General features: G+C 34.1%; 1 long non-coding RNA gene across 1 annotated transcript; it reads left to right on the top strand.

Moving 5' to 3' along the window:
* The first annotated feature begins 13,084 nt into the window (after window positions 1-13,084).
* On the top strand, window positions 13,085-16,523 carry LOC127953181 (uncharacterized). The gene is made up of 6 exons (XR_008153103.1): window positions 13,085-13,269; window positions 13,998-14,097; window positions 15,104-15,219; window positions 15,363-15,447; window positions 15,933-16,060; window positions 16,181-16,523. It is a non-coding gene; the product is annotated as an uncharacterized LOC127953181 (long non-coding RNA).
* The last annotated feature ends 363 nt before the right edge of the window (window positions 16,524-16,886 follow it).

Genomic DNA, 16,886 nt, shown 5'->3' with positions numbered 1-16,886 from the left:
AAAGACATGACACCATATAATCATGCATTCTTGATTGTTTGTGGTTTTCCCTTTTGGGAAGAGGTACATTTTTTTATGTGTGACAATTAACCCTCTAGATAGGCCTGTGCAAAATAAGTCTTAGTTTCTGGCTTGTATATGGAGTTATATGGAGTATAACAGCAAATTATAGTGTTTGTGTGTGTGTGTGTGTGTGTGTGTGTGTGTGTGTGTGTGTGTGTGTGTGTGTGTGTGTGTGTGTGAGATTCTTGATTGTTGGTGGTTTTCCCTGTTGGTAAGAGGTAACATTTGTTATTTTTTACAGTTGATCACTAGGTGGGACCATTAACCCTTTAGATAGGCCTGTGCAAAAAAGGCTTAGTTTCTGGCTTGTATATGGAGTCATATGGAGTATAACACCATATTATATTGTGTGTGTATGTGTGTGTGTGAGAGAATGAGAGAGAGAGAGAGAGAGAGAGAGAGTGTGTGAGAGAGACCTTTGCGCACTTACCTTGATGTATTTGAGGAAATCAAAATGTACACCTCAGCTTTCAGAACTACATGGAGTAAACAAAAGTGTATTTATGCATCTGCTGCCTTTTGATGGTGGTGATAAGTATAGACTAAACAAAGTACGTGGATTTAGACACTTGCATTCCATCCTGCTGGTCATTTAATGGTGAGAAGAGCAGCAAGCAACATGAGAGAGGGCTTGACTTGTACTGAGGTTTAGAAATGACTATGCAGCTTGACCCCTCCAGCGAGCTGCAGCTTATTTGAAGTTGGTATTGTATTTTGGTTCATAATACATTTTGTTCATAGATCTGATGCAAAGTAGATTTTTTTACAGGATTTTAAGGTTTTAAACTGGCTTTACTATCAAGAAAAGAAGAGCATTTCACACATAGGCCATCCGTACTTTTCACCATCAAAAGGCAGCAGCTGCATAAACACACTTCTTTTTTTTATTGTTTACTCCATGTAGTTCTGAGAGCATGAGGTGCATATTTTGATTTTTTCAGATACATCAAGGTAAGTGCACAAAGGTCTCTCTTTCTCTCTCTCTTACGCATACACACACACACACACACACTATAATTTGCTGTTATACTCCATATAACTCCATATACAAGCCAGAAACTAAGCCTTTTTTTTCACAGGCCTATCTAAAGGGTTAATGGTCCCACCTAGTGATCAACTGTAAAAAATAACAAATGCTAACTCTTCCCAACAGGGAGAACCACCAACAATCAAAAATGCATGATTATATGGTGTCATGGCTCTGCAATCAATCAATGGGGCAAAAACAGCAACCAACAACAAATGAGGGAGAAAAAAATTTAATCTAATGCTACACAAAAACTAACAATGCATCAAAGCCAATCTTGTTACTAACCTTTGACATGCGCAACACTGTGATAAAAGGTAAAATAATATCCAGTCTACAATAAATTTTTATATTGAAAATGATCTTGGTAATTAAAGAGTTCAAATCTTTTTTTTTTTTTTTTTTTACATTTTGTAGTTTTGATCAGGACTGAGGTTGATTTGTATATTTATGTAAAAGAAAATTGAAAAACAAAAATATTTATCTGATACATTTTTACAGCAGTTTAATTTAGTGAATGATTTCATCCACAAACATAATGAAAGGGTAGTGAATTTGCCCACAGTTTACTGTTGAGTTTTTGAAAAATTTCAAAATAAGATTTGTCACCAAAAAACGTCCCCAACAACGCATAAGGGTTAATAATGTTTACACGCCGCACGCTTCACATGGATGATTATGTATCTATAGCGTGTGGTCGCGTAAGAGTTAATGAAGGGAGACGTAAAAGACTGGACATTGCGTTGGTTTCATATGGATTACTTTATTACTTAATATTTGTTGTTGATAAGACTTGCTTAGTTTAAAAGTAGACAAGTCAAGATTTCTATAGAAATATCTCTCATATCTCTTTGTGAAGTATTTGTTGAGTTTCAGTTCATTTTCATGACGCATTTCTAAATGAAGATCACGCAGACCAAGGCTGCAGACAGCGCACTCTGTTTTCTTTATTTTATAAATGCACAAAGTTTTCTCATTATGTGTGCATACAAATTAAAGTAGACTCTTTACAGATTCGATTGATGTATTGCTCTTACCTGTATGATCAAAACTGAAAGTGTAATTTAAGTTATTTTCGGCGGTATGCCACAAAACGCCTATATGCATATACTAAACAAAAAAATATTTAGTGATTGTTTTATTAAGTGAATATTTATATTATAAAAATATTATAAAAAATTATATATATATATATATATAAATATTAAGTGATTGTTTTGAACAAGTATTAACTTAAACATTATAAAAAAACAAAACAAAAAAAAGCGTATTTTAGCTTAAAGGGTTATTCCAGTCGCACGATCCTTCAAAAAAAAATCTGATATTCTGATTTGCTGCTAAAAAACACTTATTATGATAATGTTGAAAACAGCAGAGTAGAATTTTTTCAGGTTTCTTTGATGAATAGAAAATTCAGAAGAACAGCATTTATCTGAAATATAAATCTTTTGTAAAATGATGTCTTTATCATCCTTTCTAAATAAAAGTATTCATTTCTATAATTTATTTTCCAAAAAATAGACTCTAAGCTTTTGAATGGTATAGGGTATAATGTTGCGAAAGCTTTTTGTTTCACACAAATGCTGAATTTTGGATCCTTCTATTCATCAAAGAATACTGAAAAATGTAGCATCTGTTTTAAATATTGATCATCAGCAAATCATCATATCAGAATGATTTCTGAAGGATGTGACACTGAAGACTGGAGTAATGATGCTGAAAATACAGCTTTGATCACAGGAATAAATTACAATTTACAATAAGTTCAAATAGAAAAGAGTTATTTTAAATTGTAAAAATATTTCACAATTGCTTTTGCTGTACTTTGGATCAAATAAATGCAGGCTTGGTGGGCAGAAGAGACTTCTTTCAAAACATTAAAAATCTTATGTAAAAAAAACTGTAGACTGGTAGGCTATATTGATTACAGAAATATTATATTGTAATGTTTTATATTATATTGTAATGTTATATATGTGTTTGTGTGTGTGTGTGTGTGTGTGTGTGTGTGTGTGTGTGTGTGTATGTGTGTGTGTGTGTGTGTGTGTGTGAGTGTGTGTGTGTGTGTGTGTGTGTGTGTGTGTGTGTGTGTGTGTGTAATTCCGGTCCCCCTCACTTCTGAAAAGATGGCTATGTCCCTGCACGTCTTTATTGAGTGAATGTGCAAATGTTTAATATTAACAGGTTTTACTATGTTATTAAAACATTTAACAGTTTTTTTATTAAAAAAAAACAAAAGCTGAGAAAAATGTATTCTTAATTTAAAAACTCTTTAAAAACCAGTGTTATACATTTTTAACAATATTTCAGAAACTGCATTTGAATATTACCAGTATTGAATTTAATGGATTTCAAGTCCTTTAAACACGACTGTCTAAAATGCTTTAATTTTATAATACCTACACATTCAAAACATCATTATTACTTATTATTATTACATTATTTACTTTATGTAAATATTAAGTGTAAGTGAAATGGTAAGTACAGTAAAGACATTCATGATGTTATGTGCTGGGAGTGTGAATTTCAAAGGTGCTTGATTTAATAAAATGGTGCTTTAAAAAGTCCTTGAAAGTCCTTGAATCTGGTGTTCATGAAAGTGTGGGAACCCTGTAACATGTTTTTCACTTTAAAATAATGGTCCAGATCACTAGTAGTTCCTGCGGACTGACAAGGTAACACTCGAGTAATGAGTCATGGATTTCACAAGTAATTTACAATAAAATTATCTGACACATACTGTACAGCCATATATTTCTGTGAGGAACTAGTGATATTCTACCAGACACTGTAATCTGGAAGATGTTGTTTTGTGCTTAACACTATAAATGCAGTCAATGTTTTCATGAAGGATGCAAATATGTTTTGACAAGAGAACATCATTATTTATTGTCACTTCCTAAAGAGAAGCCCTCCCCAGCATAATATCACTAACGTTAAAGTTATTAGAGTTGGAGACATTGAACTTAATGGAGCTCATTAAATATATCATATGGATAGGCTATATATATATATATATATATATATATATATATATATATATATATATATATATATATACACGTTTCCATAAAGAAGCTAATTGTTCACTTTATAGATGTAGCTGTTGTGATTAGTAATTAATTGGTTATTCTTCATTAGTTGGCCATAGTTCCAAAGTAGTTCTCAATGACTATATTTTTCTTTAGTAATTATCAAATACCTAATAAGGAACTACCTATGTCCTAAATGAGCTATTACTTACTGCTTAGTTAATCTTGCTTCTATATTAGTTAATAGTATTAAGTTAAGTGTTAATGTAGTACTACCTATTACTTCCTGTGTAGTTACTTATTAACAACGGACCATTATTTTAAAGTGTTACAGAAATAAGAAATTATACTTTGCATGAAGAACATGAAGGTGGTGTCCAGGATTGTCAAGATAATTATAATTGTGATTATTTCATGACAGCCATATTAATTCAGAATTGAAAATAAATAAATGAAATAAAGAAGTCAAATATATTTTGTTTTGGTTCGTTTGGTTTGAGTGTAAAAATGATTTTAGTTCATACTGTATTTTTTTTTTTTTTTATAACAGTTTTAGACTCTACATTCTGACTGAACTGCATTTGAAGCTTGCCAATTTTCAAATCAACATATACAATAATTATTTTGTTAGCGCACATAAGGTCAACAATTAATATGTGCAAGTTAATCCTCTGAAAAAAAAAAGGTGTTTGTTTTGGTAATCTTTAATCACAATCTGACCATTTACTTTTGCTCTGGAATGCCATGCATTTCTGATGACGTCAGTTGAACTTTTTGGGCAAAATATGCTTAACTAAGCACCTCCAACTATTAGTCTGCTGTGAGTGAGAGATGAGAGAAGGAGTGTGAAAATAAAACCCCGTCCTCTATTCAGTATTCAATTTCAGTTGGAAATATGCCACCACACTGAAATCCAGTCGGGGGGAACTTCCGGTTCATGCAAACTTTGAAGTAAATATATCAGGAAACTGCAGTCTTTCAGGGATGTGCATTGAAGTCTTTAAAACATGCAGAGTTTGATTGCCAACTGTTACCGTATTTAAGCAAAATTCCATTAAATCCCTACAGAAAGTCGTTTATCATGTCTCGCCCAGTTTAGGAAGTTACTCACTCCCACAAAAAAAAGAAAAAAAAGAAAAGAAAGAAAAATATACAACAACAAGAGCACCTTAGTAGAAACTGTAATAAGATATTTGGATGTTATTCGGTTGTTAAGTGATGACGTAAGAAGCGCTGTTTCCGGGTCCAAGCCTCAACTCGCTTCACTTGAGAATACGACCCCAGCAGCCGTTTATGAGCACGGTTTATTCATATTAATCATTTAAGCTAAAAGCTTTCAAACTTACAGTATACACTACAGTCTCCGTGCTCACAGCGTCCCAAACACAAATAATTTTTATATATATTTTTTTTATATTTATATTTTCATTGTCTGGCTATCTGGGACTTCAGTATGGAGTTAAATGTTAAGATCATAACTTTTTCGCTAGAATTCTATCACATTGTGAGTTTATATTAGCACCTTTTGTTGTTTTCTCGTGGTAACTGATAGAGCGTTTGGACACGGAAGCGCTGCTACGTGACGTCAGACTTAACAAGCGAATAGTTGTTTCTATTTACAATGTTTGCAGCGTTGAACAGTTTAGCCAATCACAGACGCATCCATTGAACCGATAACATGCAAAATGAACTCGTTTAACCTCCAGGGCCCATATTTACAAAACAGAGACTTCTGGGAATCCATACTCTGGTCTCAAGAGACCAAGTCAGTCATTTAGGATCCAAAAGTATCCCAAATGTTCTGGTGGAGGAGTACAGTGAGAAGTGCTTGGTACCCACCATGACATTCAGTGGTAGTAAAGCTTTTATATAGGGATGGATGAGTGCTGAGAGAGTGGTGCTTTATCAGCACTGGCATGAATTCACACACTACTGTGATGAGATATAGAAACTTGAAACAGCAGATGCGACCCTCCCTTCATTCCCTGCATTATTGGACATTTCAGCATGAAAATAAATATATTCTTTCTCCCAAGGTCAAAATCCTTCAGTGGACATGTATTTCACTCAATCTTAACACTCATGAACAGCTGTGGGGGATTCTGTAGAGGCGAGCTGAGCAACACACATCATTAAAGACCAGAGCATTTAAGGAGGTCGTCCAGGAGTTAAACAGAATGGATGGGAAAATCTTTCATGAACCTGCACACTCAGTGCCAAGAAGAGTCAGAGCAGTATCCCTTAAGTTCTGGAGGACATATTAAGTACTAGAATATTATACATTTTCTAAATTAAATCTAGGGTGTACTCATTTCTGCCATCCTTCATTTAAACCAAATTGGTTAATTTACTTATTTTAATTTAATTTTACTTATTTTACGGAAAATATTGGCATGTTGTTTTTATTAAGCATATGTTTAATACGTTTCAATTTTGCCATCTTTCCATGAATTATATTAGTGATCATTTAGAAAATACATCTTTTATATTTATTCAGAGGTGGTCTCCTCATTTATGCTGTACACTGTATATATATCATACACATAGGCTAAACAACAGCACAATTATGTTGACTGTCCATTATACTGACCTGCTTATAATTTATTATAACTACCATTATATAATTATGACAATATTACAACATGTTTGGTCAGTTTATAATGTAAAACATTTATCATAATGTAATAATTGTTATGACATTATGAGCTCAAGATTTTATTACACTTTGAGAAAATGATTACATTATGAACATTTTATTGCAATAATAATGTAATACTTATTACATTATGTGCAGTTTTTACATTATGTTTAGTTATTACATTATGAGTTTCTACACAGCTCATAGCGTCAGTAACTCCACAACCCTACATAGGACTGTTTTCCTCAGTCTGTGTAACAGAGATGTAGTGCAACTGCATGAAGATCTCTCCTTTGGATACATACATTCGTATTACTACTTTAGAAAAAGTAATTACCCCAGAATGCATTACTCACTATTACCAACAATACAATAATGATATGCAAATGATATGCAAAAGCAGCCAAAGTGAATACATCTCAGTTTTCATTCAAGCAATGAATTAATGCATTATTAATGAAATCATTATATTTTATTTGCTGGAAACATGAAAAAATGAGTAAAAGAATTAAAAAAATTAACAGTCACAATAAACACATAAATATGCAAGTCAACAACACACAAAACAAAGCTTTATTTAAACGTATTTTTCTGAGAATCATGTATTTATAGACAGTGATCTGCTGCTATCTCAACACAGCTGAGACAGTTCTGGAGCTGACCACCGTGTCCACCTTCACCTGTCTCTGCCATCCATCACGACCATCACTTCTGCAGTCAGACTGAATCTGATCATGGATGGGAAAGGGTCATTGAGGCTGTCCTTGCCTGAATGAGGCAGACCATGGCGACGCCCCCTGAACCACACAAACTTGAGACATGAGCAAAAGAACATGTGTGCGAAAATCTGGCTGCCACGGTGTATGCTCCCAACATTTGTGTGCCTGATGTCCATGTAAAACATTTAAACAGAATAAAACATGACATTTTGAAGCTTCCTCAATGTCCTTTGGTCTTTCTCTAGATGTTCTCGCGGGCTCTGGGACCACTGATGATGAAGAGACCACAGCAACATCCAGCCCAGATGAGAAAACAAGAACAGGTGGAGTGATAGAGGATCTCATCCATGTCATTGGACCATTTCCAGGATGCTTCTTCTCCATCCTCACTGCTCACACCAGTCTGCTCGGCAGACATTTCAGATCCTGCAAAGATGCATAAACACAATAGAAAAGCAGTCATTTTAACAAAACAATGCCATTTGATTTATGTATTAGAAGTAAAAAAAAAAAAAAAAAAAAGAATTACTTTGTATTTTTTCTCACAAATGCTGCCGGGTTTGTTTCTTTGTGCTTCATTTGCTCACACTATCACCTGGTGTTCAAAGAGTGTAAAACAAGCAGAGATGACCTGAAATAATCTATGATGCACTGTTTGGCGCCAGTTAAGGCTTAGAAATAATGGTGAAGAAAAATTATTTTTTAACATAATCTATTTACTGTATATGAATATAATGTGTATTTTTAAGTGCTATATAATGATTGTATAACATAATATAACATAACTGTGTAATAAACGTATTGGCTTGAAATGCAATTAGTTCAATAAAATATCAATATAATATAAGTTAGTTGTCTTCGGGGTATATATACTGTAGTACAAAAGATAAGGTCTGGAGCAGTCTTAAATGTTTTTTTAGAGTTCACAAGTACAGTAAATCTTGACTTTTAAGATCTGCTTTATACTTTATACTTTATACCTCCTTATACTGTTGTTCTTTGAATTTTCACAACAGTATATTTATCTCTTTCTTAAATTCGTCATCTTCACATTTCCTTTTAATTCTGGTTAACTGACTAAAATGTAAACCTTTTTGCAAGGGCACCAGATGAAATGCTTTGCGTGGAGAAGTATATTTATATCAGTAGATTTATTATATGGTGATGATGTTAAAACTATTCCCCTTATTTTGACATTTCTATTCAAAATTAAATTACATTTTTACTGTAATTCATTGTAAATTGTAGTCCCCCAAAAACGATACAAAATCCAAAAGGGCAGTGACTGAAAGTGTGACACACATGACGTTGTCTCCTCGTTTTCTCCTCTGACAGGTCTGCTTTTACTGTAGGGACTGTAGAAAGATCCTCTTCTTATCGAACAGGGCTCCTTAAATCCAGGCGTTTTTTTACAACAACATGAACACTGATGACACAATATAACCCTGTTTTTTTTTCAGACAATGATTGAAAATATCATCAGTTGTTATTGATATCAGAAATCAATAACAAAGTCTTGTTATGAAATGTCATCAGTATGCAAATGGTACAATATTTTTAACAACAGCAACATGAACTATTTGAATCAACATGACATATTGGTTAAATATTAAAACCTGACTAATGTAAAGCTCATCAAACTTACAGAAGTATTTGGATGTTATGACCAGAGAATGGATCTGTGTAACTGTGCTTCCCTTACAGTACAAGCTTTAGTATGAGTTTTCCATCGCTGATCTCCAGAAGAACAAGTAACGCATGTCTAGTCAACAGCATTCAGGAGAAACAGACGGATCCCTTCCACACCACCTATGAGATTTAAAAAAATCATTCATTATTTCATGTCATTCCAGACTTTCATGCTATTATTTTGATAAGAAACACTGAAGGAGAACATTCATGTTCATACAGCTCTTTCTGAAGAATCAACTGTTCTGCAGAAAGTTTGAAATGAGAGTGAGTTATGAGTTTTATTTTCTTTTTTGGGTGAACTTTTCCTTCAATGTTCATACAAATAATCAGAAATAATAAAATCAAAACTATGTTGAACATGTAGGTTTGGCTTTATTCATGGATAGAAAAACAGTGAGGGACTAAGCAAATACAAATGTTTTGTATGTAATAACTTTCTGGAATACAAATATTATACACGATAGATAGAATCAGCGTTTCATAGTTACACTTGACAGTTCTGTTTCATAACACAGTGAGCTGACTATTTAGACAGCATTTCTGACCATCAAAACAGCTAATTCATCACTCTAGTTTATAACACAACCTGTCAGCCTAGTCTCAATTCCTGTGTGATTTGTATCACTTTTTATAATCTCTGTGATGATTTTAATAAAAATAAGAATAACTCATCTGAATCAGGAGCAGTGCAGAGCTGAAATACTCTCTCAGTCATGATCAGCAGGTGGAGTTTATCTCTACAGCTTTCTAAATTACACAGGGGTAAAGGTGAAATCACTCATTTCTTCATATTCTGCTGGTTCCTGTAACCCAGTAACAAACTAATAAACACATTTTTTTTTTTAATGAAAATTATATGACAGCGAGGATATTCTGTTTATACATTAGAAAATATGAAGATGGAAATCCATATCTTGGATACCAGGCTTACACTGAAAATAACGGCAGAATTTTTAAAACAGTAACTTATCAGAATTATTGTTTTATTTGATGATCATTTTATAGAATTTTTTACATAAGTCATATCTCTTAACAACTTGACTCTTGCAGTCTTATGATTGAATGAACAGAGATACAAAAAAAAGAAACAAAATGAGTCAATCCAATCTTTGTTGATTACATTTGGCAGCTTTTTTTCTTGAACTTGCCTCCAATCCACTTTTTTTTTTACTTCCTCTTCCATCTAATAACCATCTTACTTTACTTTATTGATTTATTTGTACAGGGACAATGCACAACAACAGTGTTGTTACAAAATTACAATATTAAGTGACAAACAATTCAATACAATACATATAACACATACAATATCACAACATACTACATTAGATTATAAATCAAAGTCAGTGATCACATATCAGATTTTCCTTAAGCCATATTTTAAGCGTGGTTTTAAAAAATACTAAGTGTTGTACAAGCTCTAATATAAGCAGGTATTAAATCCCATCTTCTGCTGCTCGAACTGAAACAGCTGATTGTCCAAAAACTATTTAGTTGAACAGTCACCTCTAACTGATGACCTAGTCTGTCCGATATTGTCCTTACAGAAAGTCACACATTGTTTAAGAGGTGGTGGTGCAAGATCATGAAATAGTTTGTTCATTAAACACACATCAGCAAATAATAATAATGAAAATAAGTCAAACGTCAATAATTGATACATTTTAATAATGTTATAGTGATGATAACTCCTTGGCTTTTAGCTAAGATTTTTACAGCTTGTTTATAAATAGTATTTGAACAATATAAAACTCCATAATCACTGAAAGAAGGAGGCGGGAACCAGATAATACTAATAATATAAAACCAAACACAAAATTATATATATACAGGTCCTTCTCAAAAAATTAGCATATTGTGATAAAGTTCATTATTTTCCACAATGTAATGATAAAAATTAAACTTTCATATATTTTAGATTCATTGCACACCAACTGAAATATTTCCGGTCTTTTATTGTTCTAATACTGATGATTTTGGCATACAGCTCATGAAAACCCAAAATTCCTATCTCAAAAAATTAGCATATCATGAAAAGGTTCTCTAAACGAGCTATTAACCTAATCATCTGAATCAACTAATTAACTCTAAACACCTGCAAAAGATTCCTGAGGCTTTTAAAATCTCCCAGCCTGGTTCATTACTCAAAACCACAATAATGGGTAAGACTGCCGATCTGACTGCTGTCCAGAAGGCCATCATTGAAACCCTCAAGCGAGAGGGTAAGACACAGAAAGAAATTTCTGAACGAATAGGCTGTTCCCAGAGTGCTGTATCAAGGCACCTCAGTGGGAAGTCTGTGGGAAGGAAAAAGTGTGGCAAAATACGCTGCACAACGAGAAGAGGTGACCGGACCCTGAGGAAGATTGTGGAGAAGGACCGATTCCAGACCTTGGGGGACCTGCGGAAGCAGTGGACTGAGCCTGGAGTAGAAACATCCAGAGCCACCGTGCACAGGCGTGTGCAGCAAATGGGCTACAGAGAAGCAGCACTGGACTGTTGCTCAGTGGTCCAAAGTACTTTTTTCGGATGAAAGCTAATTTTGCATGTCATTCGGAAATCAAGGTGCCAGAGTCTGGAGGAAGACTGGGGAGAAGGAAATGCCAAAATGCCTGAAGTCCAGTGTCAAGTACCCACAGTCAGTGATGGTCTGGAGTGCCATGTCAGCTGCTGGTGTTGGTCCACTGTGTTTTATCAAGGGCAGGGTCAATGCAGCTAGCTATCAGGAGATTTTGGAGCACCTCATGCTTCCATCTGCTGAAAAGCTTTATGGAGATGAAGATTTAGTTTTTCAGCACGACCTGGCACCTGCTCACAGTGCCAAAACCACTGGTAAATGGTTTACTGACCATGGTATTACTGTGCTCAATTGGCCTGCCAACTCTCCTGACCTGAACCCCATAGAGAATCTGTGGGATATTGTGAAGAAAAAGTTGAGAGACGCAAGACCCAACACTTTGGATGAGCTTAAGGCCGCTATCGAAGCATCCTGGGCCTCCAGAACACCTCAGCAGTGCCACAGGCTGATTGCCTCCATGCCACGCCGCATTGAAGCAGTCATTTCTGCAAAAAGATTCCCGACCAAGTATTCAGTGCATAACTGAACATAATTATTTGAAGGTTGACTTTTTTTGTATTAAAATCACTTTTCTTTTATTGGTCGGATGAAATATGCTAATTTTTTGAGATAGGAATTTTGGGTTTTCATGAGATGTACGCCAAAATCATTAGTATTAATACAATAAAAGACCTAAAATATTTCAGTTGGTGTGCAATGAATCTAAAATATATGAAAGTTAAACTTTTATCATTACATTATGGAAAATAATGAACTTGATCACAATATGGTAATTTTTTGAGAAGGACCTGTATATATATATATATATATATATATATATATATATATATATATAAACATTCCCACAGTTTTACTCACATTAAGAGTAAGGCAAGAATGACAGACAATCTGGGACTTAGTTAGTTTGATAGCAGCTTGTTCTTTTGTCTTAGCATAAGTATAAATAACTGTGTCATCTGCATCTGAACCTGAACCTCTAAGTCCAGCAACATCCTAGCAACTACAGAAACTAGTGTTACTATTGTTTGTATTTATTTATTTTTTTATTACATTTTCTTTTCCATTTAGTGTTTCATGTAATTCATTCAATATTTTCAGACGTACTTACTATTCCTTAAAACATATAGCCTGATTGAGTCAAATCATTCAATTTGAATTCAGTGTTGCTATGATATGTACTCAAACAAAATATGCACAACTAATAAATATGGACATATTAATATGCATACATAGTCATAAAGTAAATATACCTTTAAATGAATGTCTTTTGCCAACCCATTCTCACTCCAAAGGCGTCAAAAACCGAAGCATGGTCAAGCGCCCCTAGCATCACTTTTATGACGCCAAATGTGCCTCTCGGCGTCGAATATCGAAGCACTACGACCTTCATTGCTTTCAATGGGAAACTTTTGGCGTCAGAATTCGACACGAGGACATGAGATGTTTATCGCTATGAAATCACGTTCAAGAAGTCTCATTCAGCACACATCGCGATACTTGCTATCAGTTCCACAGTTTGGGTGAGTAGTCGTAAATACGCTCTTTTAATGCCTTTTATAAAATGTATTCTGTCTTATTTATTAATCAAATTAGTGCCATATGTTTAATCGCTGTATTATATCGGTCATCCGCGGCTGTCTTTGAGTTTCATTGCGTTTAAATAAATGAACACAGCTGCTAATTAGTGTGATTAAACTCTATCTGTCACGTGACGTGCCATAGACCTTCGAACAGTTTTATATTATTATTAATTTCAGGATTAATGATGTAAGTTGTATTTGTAGTAAAATCATGGTAATCACGACACTTACAATAGTAATAAATGAAATGTGAAGTTAAAACACAGTAAACAGGACATTAGTAACTGTAACTGTAGTTTTACTATGGTATATTAATAATCAATACAACAATACAATAATCACCAAACCAGCTATGTTTGTATCACTGTAATGTTAGTGTTTTTATGTGCTTTTATATGACAGATATCACAGTAATCATATGTTCTGTACCATGCTTTTAATACCTTTTAATGTAAATCCCAAAAAAACAAAAAATCAAATTAAAAATAAATAATAAAACATGTATTTTTCCATTTTGCAGTTCATTCATATCAGTTTATATTTATATATATATATTTATATATATTTATTATATCTAAATATTTTGCTCACAGATCATTATTAACATTCTTTATATAATTCAATTTTATTTACTCTCCCCATTTTATTATTTTTATTTTTATTTTTAGCTGAAAAGACATAAAGGCAGTCAGCCCAGTGGTGTTTCTGGAGAGGGATTCCTTCAGAAATGGAGAAGACAGAAAGCTGCGGAGGCAGATATTTGCAGCAGTAAGTCTGTGATAGTTTGTCTCTTTTATCAAACATTCCTGCTGTTAAAATTTGTACAGCATTTGTTGTTTCTTAAACTGTTGCACTGTCCAAATACCCACACTTGCCATCTTTGCACTTGACCACTTGATTACTTATTTGATGTCTTTCCTGTATTTGGCCTAGTGTTCGAGTGAGCATGATGACCACGAGTGTGTGTCGAACTTTTCATGACCTGATGACTGTGTTTCCCAATCCTGATCCTGGAGAACCCAAGCACTGCACGGTTTTGGTGTCTCTCTAATCTGCCTTGGAGTCTTCACTGATGAGCTGATGAGTTGAATCAGGTGTGTTTGATCAGGGAGACATCTCAAATGTGCAGTGTTGGGATTCTCCAGGACCAGGATTGGGAGCCACTGCCTTATGGGACACTTATGTGTTTACAGAGATTTTTAATAACTAATTATCAATATTTCACATACTGTACATTGGACAGCTTCCCATGACCTCTTGTGAGATCTCAGCAAAAAGTCTGACGATTTATTCCAAAACATGATGCATGATGGGATACACTAAGCTTTGTATAGCGCTCCGGAGCAGTATTGGAGAGGTTTAGTGTGTGTTAAGGACGCTGTGCTTTGGCATTATTAAGACCGGGGACAGTCTTGTTCACACACTGTCATGTACACACACTCTCAAGTGGCCAAGACTGCAAGTGTGGGTATCTGGACAGGGTCAAAGTCTTAAAAATGATCCCTAAACACATCACAGTCTTAATAATCCAGTTTAACACTTGTATGATATTGTACAAGCCCCAGGACGGTCTCATCTGACACTATCAAAAGAATTCATATGACTATATCTTGCTATTAATTACTTGCTTTCAATAATGGATGCATTTAACTTTTAATTATACAGCATCTTTACAGAGGTGTAATGTACAAGTTGCACGTAATTAATAATATTTCCTTCTTTCTGTCTTACAGGATTTTTTGCAGATAATCCTAATGCTGTTCTTCTTTTTCAGGTCTAAAATATCAAGCTCAACAACTCACTCAAGAGCCAACCCTCACAAACCTTCCTAAAAACTAAAAGAGCTATTACTGAGTCTCAGCGAATCTTGCCATGATCAGCTCTTCCCAGGTACATTTGTTTAGAATATTTTTTTTAATCAACATTTACTCCTCAAATGCTCTGGTCTGAATCTTACTTTAAATTAACTTAATTATGTTTAATGAGCAATATTATTTGCACACAGAGTAAGTAGAGATTATCTTGTTTCACAGAAGAGAAGGAAGACCAAGGAAATGATTTGCTCAGGATGAGGAATGAAGATGGCCATCTTGTGCTCAAACAAACAGAAGTCCTCTGGTATGTGTGTGTTGAAGCAATGCTGTGTTATACAACATTTTATGATGATCTCTCACAGAACTGGTCATGTCAGCCTTGATTTCTTTTTTTACTATTACAATTACAGCATGTTAGCAAAGTGTGACTGGACATTTTTAATATTATGTTTTTAAAAACACACCACCTGTTTTAAAAGTAGACAAGTATCATGAAATTGGTTTAGTTGATATAAACACCAATTTACATTATTTCATTGTTTTCTAAATGTTATGTTATAAATTGTGAATTGATAGTGGATTGGTTTGAAGCCAGGCCTTACACTGCACAGACTAAAACACATTTGTGAGAGAAGTCAGGAACTTTGGAGAAAGATTCTAGAGGAAAAAAACACATTTACTGCAACAATAGATCAATTCTAGAGTCTCTGAGAACTACACATGCTAATGCAGTCTCATGAGCAAGACCTTTGCCTCTGTAACTTTTTCTTAATTCTTTAATTTGTACAGATGATCTCATCAGCCAAATGAGGGGTTTTGACCAAGTGATGCTCTTGAAAGGAGTGAAAGAAGAGGATGTGGTAAATTGTCTTCAGAGAAAAACCTTCTCTAAAGGTCTTAAAACAGCTTGAAGAATGGTAAGTGTACAGTACTACAAGGGTCATAGTTGCTCACACTGCTAAAATCACACAGAACATAAGCTGAGCTCTATGTCCATTAAACAACTTCATCTGGATTGTTTGTTTCATTTTGACCAGGTCTGGGATCTTAGGACTGAGAGATCCTCTGGCTGAGAGAAGCTACACCACATCAGTGCTGGATATCAACCACAAACTGTTTCCAGACACGAGAGAAGAAGAACACGATGGGGAGATGAAACCAGTTTAGATGTGATGATGGGAATCATTATTTTCTGGAACAGTATCTCATGTCTTATATGCATCACATGATCTGTATCACAGTTGACTGGATGGGACTGTGTGACTTTTAAGGACATTTCATCACTCATCTGTGTGAACTGATTTATATATGAGGTTAATGTATCTTTGATGATAATTATTTTCATTGAATCTTATTTGTCTTGATGCTACTTTATCAACTTTATAGTCTAAGCTTCAATAAAATGAAAATGGTGAATATTGTGTTCTGAAGATTCTTGTTAAATACATAATTTTACTAGGTAGGCTGATATGTGTTTATTTTAGACTTGGAAAAACTACATATTAATTATTGGGATTATTTTTTTATTTAAGACATAAACATTTTTGATCGGATTAATAACATCTGGGACATCAGTACACCAGAAAGTAATTTTTTTATATTTTAGTAACAAATATGCAATTTTTTTAGTGAAATAAAGGGAGTTACGAGATTAACTATTCTGCATTACAAGATGGTGCCATGGGCTTTATTGTTACAAACACTTGAGGGATAACTGAGAATGTAGCAGGAATGATCAACGTG

This window comes from Carassius gibelio, chromosome B3 (genome assembly GCF_023724105.1).
Source record: "Carassius gibelio isolate Cgi1373 ecotype wild population from Czech Republic chromosome B3, carGib1.2-hapl.c, whole genome shotgun sequence".
NCBI lineage: Eukaryota > Metazoa > Chordata > Actinopteri > Cypriniformes > Cyprinidae > Carassius > Carassius gibelio.
The sequence above is the reverse complement of the archived record's forward strand: the minus strand, read 5'-3'. Positions and strand labels throughout refer to the sequence as shown.